The sequence below is a fragment of the Gossypium hirsutum genome, chromosome D07 (assembly GCF_007990345.1).
Source record: "Gossypium hirsutum isolate 1008001.06 chromosome D07, Gossypium_hirsutum_v2.1, whole genome shotgun sequence".
NCBI lineage: Eukaryota > Viridiplantae > Streptophyta > Magnoliopsida > Malvales > Malvaceae > Gossypium > Gossypium hirsutum.
Genome location: NC_053443.1, coordinates 26,856,396 through 26,865,360, shown reverse-complemented (window position 1 = coordinate 26,865,360; position 8,965 = coordinate 26,856,396). Strand labels below are relative to the sequence as shown.

General features: G+C 30.8%; 1 non-coding gene across 1 annotated transcript; it reads left to right on the top strand.

The window, feature by feature from the left end:
* The first annotated feature begins 380 nt into the window (after window positions 1-380).
* On the top strand, window positions 381-487 carry LOC121219632 (small nucleolar RNA R71). The gene has a single exon (XR_005916522.1). It is a non-coding gene; the product is annotated as a small nucleolar RNA R71 (small nucleolar RNA).
* The last annotated feature ends 8,478 nt before the right edge of the window (window positions 488-8,965 follow it).

Below are 8,965 nucleotides of genomic sequence, written 5' to 3'. Positions count from 1 at the left end.
TAGGTATTACTATAAGGGTTATTTTGAGGACTAGAATTATTACCCATATAATTGATTTGTTCTTTCCTCCTCTATTCGTATCGCATTGCATCACCGGATGTACCTGCGTAGAAACATATAAACCATCGATTTTCTTATTTGATTGTTCTACTTGATTTGATAATTTGATGATTGCATCTAAATTGAAAACACTGGCTACTTTCATCGGCTTCATCCTCATGACGTGCCACTAATAATTAGTCAGTGCTGTCTCCTCTATAAATTCATAAGTTACTTCGGGTGTTTTATTGTTCAGAGTTCCACCGACTGCTGCATCGATCAACTGCCTAGTTAAAGGATTCAAACCGTTGTAGAAGGTTTGAACCTGTACCCATAGAGGTAACCCATGGTGAAGGCACCTTCTCAATAAATCCTTGTATCTCTCTCATGCATCATATAAGGTCTCTAAGTTGATTTGAACGAAGGAAGAGATATCATTCCTCAACTTGGCTGCCTTAGCCAGTGGGAAGTACTTCAGTAGGAATTCAACCACTGTTTAGCTTTGTTCCTCAATGAGAAAGGGAATAACTATAGATGAATGGAATCATAAAAAAACCATTTATCTTGAAAGTATCATAGACTTCCAAAAAATTAGCCAAATGAGTATTTGGATCTTCGTCTTGCAAGCCATTGAACTGAACAAACTATTGAATCATCTGAATAGTGTTTGGCTTCAGTTCAAAATTATTCGCAGTAATAGTATGTCTCACAATACTCGATTCAGCCCTAGTTAGAGTGGTCTTGGCATAATCATACATAGTACAAGGAACAAAATTTGGATTTGCAGGATTTTCAACAACTGCAGGAGGTAGCTAATTATTCTAGTTATCACCCATCTCCTCAGTAATAATAATGTCTTATTCATCTACTATAATCTGTCGACTTTGCCTTGCTTTTCAATGGTTTCTACAAGCTGTACTTTCAATTTCACTATCAAATAATAATGGTCCTGACGGGTTTCTCCTAATCATAAACTAAAGGAACCTTCCAGAAGCAAATAGAAGAAAAAAAAATTAGAATGTAAAAATTAAACTAAAAAATAAAATCCAATAAAAATAAATGGTTAAATTAATAAAAATCAAGTGTTCCTAATATTTTAGTCCCCGACAACGGCGTAAAAAACTTGATGGTCACTAAACTAACTATAAATACGACAAAGGCAAGAACACCTATCGAATAATAGTATAGCTATGGTGAATAGGGAATATCGTATCTATGAGGACTAAAAGTACTAGTAATAAGCACATTAAACATGAATTAATATTTCGGAAATATTAAAACAAGAAATAAACATACATAATTGAGAACAAGAATCAAGTATTTATCATGTAAATCAAAAATCAAATAATAAGATTCGTCATATGTTTCATCTTCCCTAGGTATCTAGGAAATTTAATTCAAAATCCTGAATACAAACATCTCAAAGTTAGGATAACCACAAGACATAAAGAAACTCAATAAAACTTAGAAAGAAATTAAATGGAGACCTTCGATCTTGAGGGAGATTCGCTTCTGAGTTGATTCGATGGCGTTCTTTGAATGTTTTCTTCGATCTTCTCTGATTGCCCCATTAGGTCTTCTTCTAATTGGTTTTTATAGACTTTAGAATGCTCAGAAAGCCTAAAAATTGAGTTTTTCTGCGTATGTGGAAAGTAATGTGCGAAATCGACACGAGCTTGCACATGGGCATGTGGCCAGCCCGTGTGGAGATGCCTAGGACATGTAGATCTTAAAAACAACTTTATTTGTCCAATTTTGGCTCGTTGTTTGCTCCTTTCACTCCTAAATGCTCTCCTAAATATAGAAACATGAATTTAAAGAATTAGGAGCATCAAATTCGCTATTTTTTATAATTAATCATCCAAAAACGCATTAATAATGAGATTAAAATATGTTACTTTTATAGCTTATCAATAACCTTCTTTTAACAAATATTCGCTAAGACGATTGTACCACATACGTCCAGATTTTTTTTATCCATATAAACTTTTCTTTAATATGATTAAGTAGTTTTCCCAGGAAACTCTATATCCTTCACGGATTTTAAATCCTTCTGGGATTTTCATATAAATTTCACTATCAAGTGTACCATACAAATAGACTGTAACAACATCTATTAGACGCATGTCAAGTTTTTCACGTACTACCAGAGTAATAAGGTATCTAAACGTGATTGCATCCACCACAGGAGAATATGTCTATTCATAATCAATATTGTCTCCTTGCGAAAATCTTTGTGCTACAAGTCGTGCTTTATATGTTACGACTTCATTTTTCTCATTTCGTTTTCGCACAAATATCCATTTATATCCTATCGGCTTTACATATTTAGGTGTTTGGACTATAGGTCCAAAAACCTCACGTTTAGAAAGTGAATTTAATTCTGCTTGAATTGTGTCTTTCCATTTTGGCCAATCTTTTCTATTTCTACATTCCTCAATAGATTTTGGCTCAGGATCCTCATTTTTTTCTATTTCAATAGCAACATTATAAGAAAAAATATTGTTGACAATTATACTTTTTGGTTCCATCTTTTTCCTGAAGTAACATAACCATTTTCAAGTACCTAAACCGTATTGAATAATTACTCCTTTCCTTTTACAAGGATTTTTATCTTTGGAACTGATTGGCCTTCCACGCTTCAGGCATGGATTATTTTCTTTTGCACTAACAATTTGCCCTACTGGGATATCAGTTGTATTAGAGCATTTTCACCTGATATGTAAGATCTTGTAATTCTCTTTAGGTCAGTAAATGAAACTGGCAGTTGATTGGCGATATTTTGCAAATGTATGATCCTTTGAACTTCCTATTCACATTGACTTGTGCGAGGGTCTAATTGAGATAATGATGATCCATTCCATGTAATTTCTTTTACCACTTGTATTTTCTCTCCCCCTAATGTTGGAAATATTGCTTCATCAAAATGACAATCAATAAATTGTGTAGTAAATAAATCTCCAGTTAATGGTTCAACATATTTAATTATAGAAGGAGATTCATAACCAACATATATTGCTAACCTCCTTTGAGGACCCATTTTTGTACGTTGTGGTGGAGCAATTGGAACATTTACTGCACATCCAAATATTCTAAGATGGGAAATATTTGGCTCTTGACCAAAAACCAATTGTAATGAAGAGTACTTATTATAACTTGTTGGCCTTAAGTGCACAAGTGCTGCTGCATACAAAATAACATATCTCCAAGCTGTAACAGGGAGTTTTGTTCTCATAAGCAATGGCCGAGCTATTAGTTGGAGGCGTTTGATAAACGAGTCAGCTAAACCGTTTTGTGTATGAACATGAGCTACATGATGTTCAACTTTTATCCCAGTTGACATACAATAATCATTAAAAGCTTGGGATGTAAACTCACCAGCATTATCAAGATGAATAGTTTTGATTGCATAATTCGAAAATTGTGCTCTTAATAGAATTATTTGAGCAAGTAGTCTCGCAAATGCCAGGTTGCGAGTCAATAATAAACACACATGTGACCACCTACTAAATTCATCTATTATACCATAAAATATCTGAATGGTCCACATGGTGGATGAATGGGCCCACATATATCACCTTGAATATGTTCCAAAAATGCAGGAGATTCAATCCCAACTTTAGCTGGTGATGGTCTAATAATTAATTTTCCTTGAGAACAAACAACACAAGATAAATTCTTGAATTCAAGAATCTTTTGATTCTTTAATGGGTGCCTAATTAAATTCTCGATGATTTTTCGCATCATAATAGATCTAGGGTGGCCTAATCAGTCATGCCAAATAGTAAAAGTATGTGGCTCTATAAACTTTTGGTTTGTAGTAACATGTGACTCAATTGCACTAATATGTGTATAATATAAACCTGATGAAAAAGCAGGTAGCCTTTTCAAAATATATTTCTTTCCACATTCAACATTTGTAATATATAAATATTCAATATTTTTCTAATTCAAAGTCTCAATATGATATCCATTAAGATGGATATCTTTAAAACTCAATAAATTTCTTTGAGACTTAGTGGAATATAAAGCATAATCAATGACAAATTTTGTACCTTTAGGTAATAGTATAATAGCTCTTCCAAAGCCTTCAATAAGTTTTGAACAACCCGATATTGTATTAACATGGGCATTACACATTGTCAAATGAGAAAAATATTTTTTTATCTTTGAGTATCGTATGTCTTGTAGCACTATCTGCAAGAGACATGTCTCCATTGATTTTGGGTCCATCGAAATTTTGTTGAATATTCATATTCTTCATAAAAACAAACAAAATATAATATGAGAAATATTACAAATATTTATTAAATATATAAATTATTCTTTATGCAAGAAAATAAAGCATACTTAAAACAACATAAAAATGTCAAAATAACATCAATTTTTCTAATGATTCTCAAAGAAATCTGCCACATCTAGGTGAGTTATATTATTCAGGACATTAAATTTATCACCCTCGTAGGCATGGTCAGTTTTAGTATTATAGCGAATATCTTCATCTTTTGCCTCCATTTCATCATTTTGGGATATAAAAATTGTCTCCATATGTTTTCCCTTCTTTTTAACAGATGCTTGATAAAGTTTCACTAAATGCTTAGATGTACAATAGGTATATGACCAATGCCCCTTCATACCATATCGGTAGCATACATTCTCAACAATCTTTGAAGGATTATTTTGACCACTTCTTTATTATCTTTCATTGTTATTCCTTTTCTGGTGGTTATAAGTATCATTATTATGGCCACTGTGATAACGATTACTAGTATGTCCTCAACCACGTCCCCCACTACGTCCACAACCACAGCCGCAACCTCTATATTTTCTATTTTCATAATTAATTTGTACTTCTACATTCACTTCTGGGAATGGTGCAGAGCTAGTGGGATGAATTCCATGATTTTTCATCAATAGCTCAATAGTTTGTTTAGCCACCAAAAGGCATGAAATCAATTCAGAATACCTTTTAAAACCTTTTTCACAGTATTGCTGTTGCAGGAGCATATTAGTAGCATGAAAGGTTGAAAATGTTTTCTCTAACAAGTCCTCATCAGTTATGTTTTCTCCACATAATTTTAGTTGAAACCCATGAAAAATAATTCTTCCCTGAGATGTCTAAGGCCACAAATTCAAGTTTGGCAAGATTTGACATTATAATCACTTGAATAAAAAATAAAAAATATTAGTAAAATAATAAGCATTCTCAATTGCAAATAATTCAATCATATATACCAAATTTGCTAAATAATAATATGTATATCAAATATTTACATAAAGAGGAATAATCATAATAATAACTTAACACAAATTACATTAATTGAAATTTCTTTTAATAAAAAAAACATGTATATATAATTATCATTATTAGATTTGAGTTATAAAAATAAATGTGCAAATGTTTCCCAAAGCAAATATTTCATCTAGAAAATAAAATAAAATAATTATGAGAATACATATACTGTATATAGTTTAACGGGAGTTATACGGGCAAATTATATAAAGTCGAAATGACGTGAACTTCACTATGAACTCGTAGAAGCTCGTGCTGATAACGTGTTATAGAAAAATTAATAAAACAATAATAATAAGTAAAAAGTGGATGAAATATACAGGAGAATTTTCATTGTTTAATTTTCACTTACAAGGTACTATTTATAAGCTCCTTTACATTCAAGTAATAAATGTATTACATTCAATCAATAAATGTGAATTAAGTTTTCTTAATTACTCCATTTAATCATCTCCTGATTATAAATGAAGTAAAATTTTTTATCTCATGTTTAAAGGGGTTATAGACACCTATTTAATGTATTTACAACAATTTTTAGATTTTTAAAATATTTTTAAAAATATAAAACTATTATGTCATTATGATGTCATTACTATCATTTGTCACAATATAATAACATCATGTGTCTTGTCATTAACGACATTGCAAAAAAAATGTCAGTTTAGTTGAAGGAATTAAAATTCAAGTGTTAACTTAAAAAAAATTTTAAGTATTAACTTGAGAAAAAGTGTCAAATTAAAAGACTAAATATATATTTAAGTGAAAACGTAATAATGTAATCAAATTTCTCGAACAAGCTGGAGTAGGTGTATACACAGAAATGAAGATAATAGGATTTAGAAAGGGACACACTTATATTTTTATCAAGTAATTTTGGACATTTTATCTATAAAAAAGTGAAATAATGGGGCACAAAAATATTATAGTTAAATTAGTCTTTCTATTATCAAATGAATTAATTTAATCCTTGTACTATTAAAAAGAATCAAACAAGGTTAGTTCCCTTAACTCTTGGATCGGATTGAATCAATCCATAGAAGGAAATATATCTAATTGATCCAAGCCTTATCTTATCTTGTTTAGAAGATATTATTTGTGTATTTTGTCTTGCTTATTTGAAGGGGTAATTGATTGTAACATATTTAGTATGTTAGCAAGTCTCATATTCACTTTTATATTGTGAGGACTTGTATAGGTTTTGTACTAAAAGAGAACACTTTAATTTGTTCAGTGAGGGATGTTTTTGTGTGTACATTATTTGAAATAATCAAGTGTGTGGCTTGGTTAGAGTTCTAAGTTTTCAAGACGGAAACTTAGGGTGGAGATGTTTAGATCTTATTATTGGGAAATGTGTCTATATTGTAGTAAACATGTAATTATTTTCTATGTATTTGAACGATGAATAAATAAAGTTAATTTGAATGATGATTTGTGCTTTAATTTGTATTAAAATATAAATTTTGAAACATTTTGGATTGCCATTCGAGCTACTCATGATATAAGGATATCTTTAAAGGATCAAAATAGAGACAGAGAAATTTGTAAAACTGGGAATCATCCACATATGAGAAATTCTGATAAGACTTAAATTGTGAGAATCATCTAAATTGTGGATATTTTCGGGTTAGTTTGACATTATTGTTGTGATTTTAAAACATACTTTTCAAAATCTTGGTTGGAAAAAAATATTGTGATAAAATGTGGTGTGTAATTGTAAGTTTTTAGTATTACTATAAAAAATCACGATAAAAAGTTAAAATATTCATTTTAGATATGAGGTTGAAAACTAAAAAATTCAGCACTTTTGATTCCAAAAGTTAAGGCCAAGATTGCTCAAGCACTCAAATTGTTCAAGGTTTAAGTAATATGCACTCAATAGACGAACAAGAAATATTATTACTATAAACTTGCTTGGAACTCAAATAATCATAACTATATAAATGAGATGGTACACCAATCAAGAGATCTTTACAAGGTTGTAATGAGGCTTAGGTTAAGGGTATGGAAAATGTTAAAAAAGTTTTTTACAATCGAGAGTCGAGTTGATAAGTTACCAAACTAGAAAAAAATCAGATGCTGAATTAAAAGAATTTACATCAACAAGAAATAAAGAATGAATGTGAGCTTTTATACAAAATATGAAATTCACGATTCAAGCTCAATCAATCAATTTTTTTCATTAATAATTTTTTTTAGGATAAGAAATGTAGCAATACAAATGATGAAACCTAGTTAGGCAACTAACCACAATCAAATCTCGACAAAAAGGGAGTCAATAAAAAGGATAATTTTACAACATAGATATTATGAGTTATGGGTTAACATAAATGAGTTAGAAAAAAATGTGTTAGGATCAATGGGGTTTACTAGGGGTTAATTCAATAGGTAAGTTGTTTAAATGTTAACCGGGTTAAATCCTAAGTGTCCCTATCATCTCAGTATATCAAATCAATGATTTGGTCTCGACATGTATAACCGAAACAAGTTCTAGAATAATAAATCAAGTTTACATACACACAACCAAAAATAAAATGAACACGAAATAAAATATATTCTCTATAGGCTCATAAGCTCACAAAATATTATGGTTTTGCTGTCAAACTTGCAAATTTAAAATTTCAAGATAATTTTTCAATTTAGGGAGACAAGCTAAAATATTTATCTTTAAAAAAATAACTTATCATGCTTTACTCTCTCGTGTCTTAGAAACACAAAAATATATAGATTTTTTCAGCCCATTTTTAGCTATAATTCATGCAGTTTCGTAGTAATTTTTGTCAAAAATTTTATTTTAATTTTAAAATAATTAAATTGCACTCAAATTTTGGAAATTTTGAATTTTAATTATTTTTATAATAAATTTACACAAATTTGATGTATTTTTAACATTTTGCACAAATGGTGAAAATCGGCTCGACAGTCACCTCGAGAAGCTTGAATCGTTGAGGCAAATTGTGTATCAAGAGAGCCAAGAGTATGGCTGATTATTTTTCCAGCCATGGATGGTCCAAAAATAATTATTGAACACATTTTATAATTAATTTTGATCCAACATAAATTGGGTTCAAAATTAATTATAAGCCTGATGTAGAAAAATGGGTCTAATTGTTCCGAGTGAAGAGGACTGATCCATCAAGAATGTGGCAACCCAAACCGTCCCATATAGCTGAGTCAATCAGCTTTATTTTAGCTAATTTTATAATTGAAAACCATCCCTTGAACTTTTCTTTAATTCCATTCAAACTCATCCTCTTTTCAAGCTTGCTATTTTTAGCCTGTGGCTAAAAATAACAAATTCAAGTCAAACCATCCCTCTTACCATGCATGGCTGGCCAAGGGAAGAGGGAGTGGCTGGTACTTTTTTTTCTATTTTTAGCAGCCAACTCCACCTATAAAAACCCCCTTTACTCCCTCATTTCTTATCCCTCATTTCACACATCTCTCTCTTACTCACTTTCTTTTTTTCACTTTTCTTTGTTGCCTTTAAATTCCTTGCTTCCCTTGTTGAATTCCTCTCTTCAAAAAGAGCTTGTATGTCTCTTGGAGTAGAACAATCGCTGAAGGCCTTGGATCATCAGAATGAGCAAAGAAAAGAGAATTGCACTAGTCTGGCTTCAGAAAACCACTGAGATT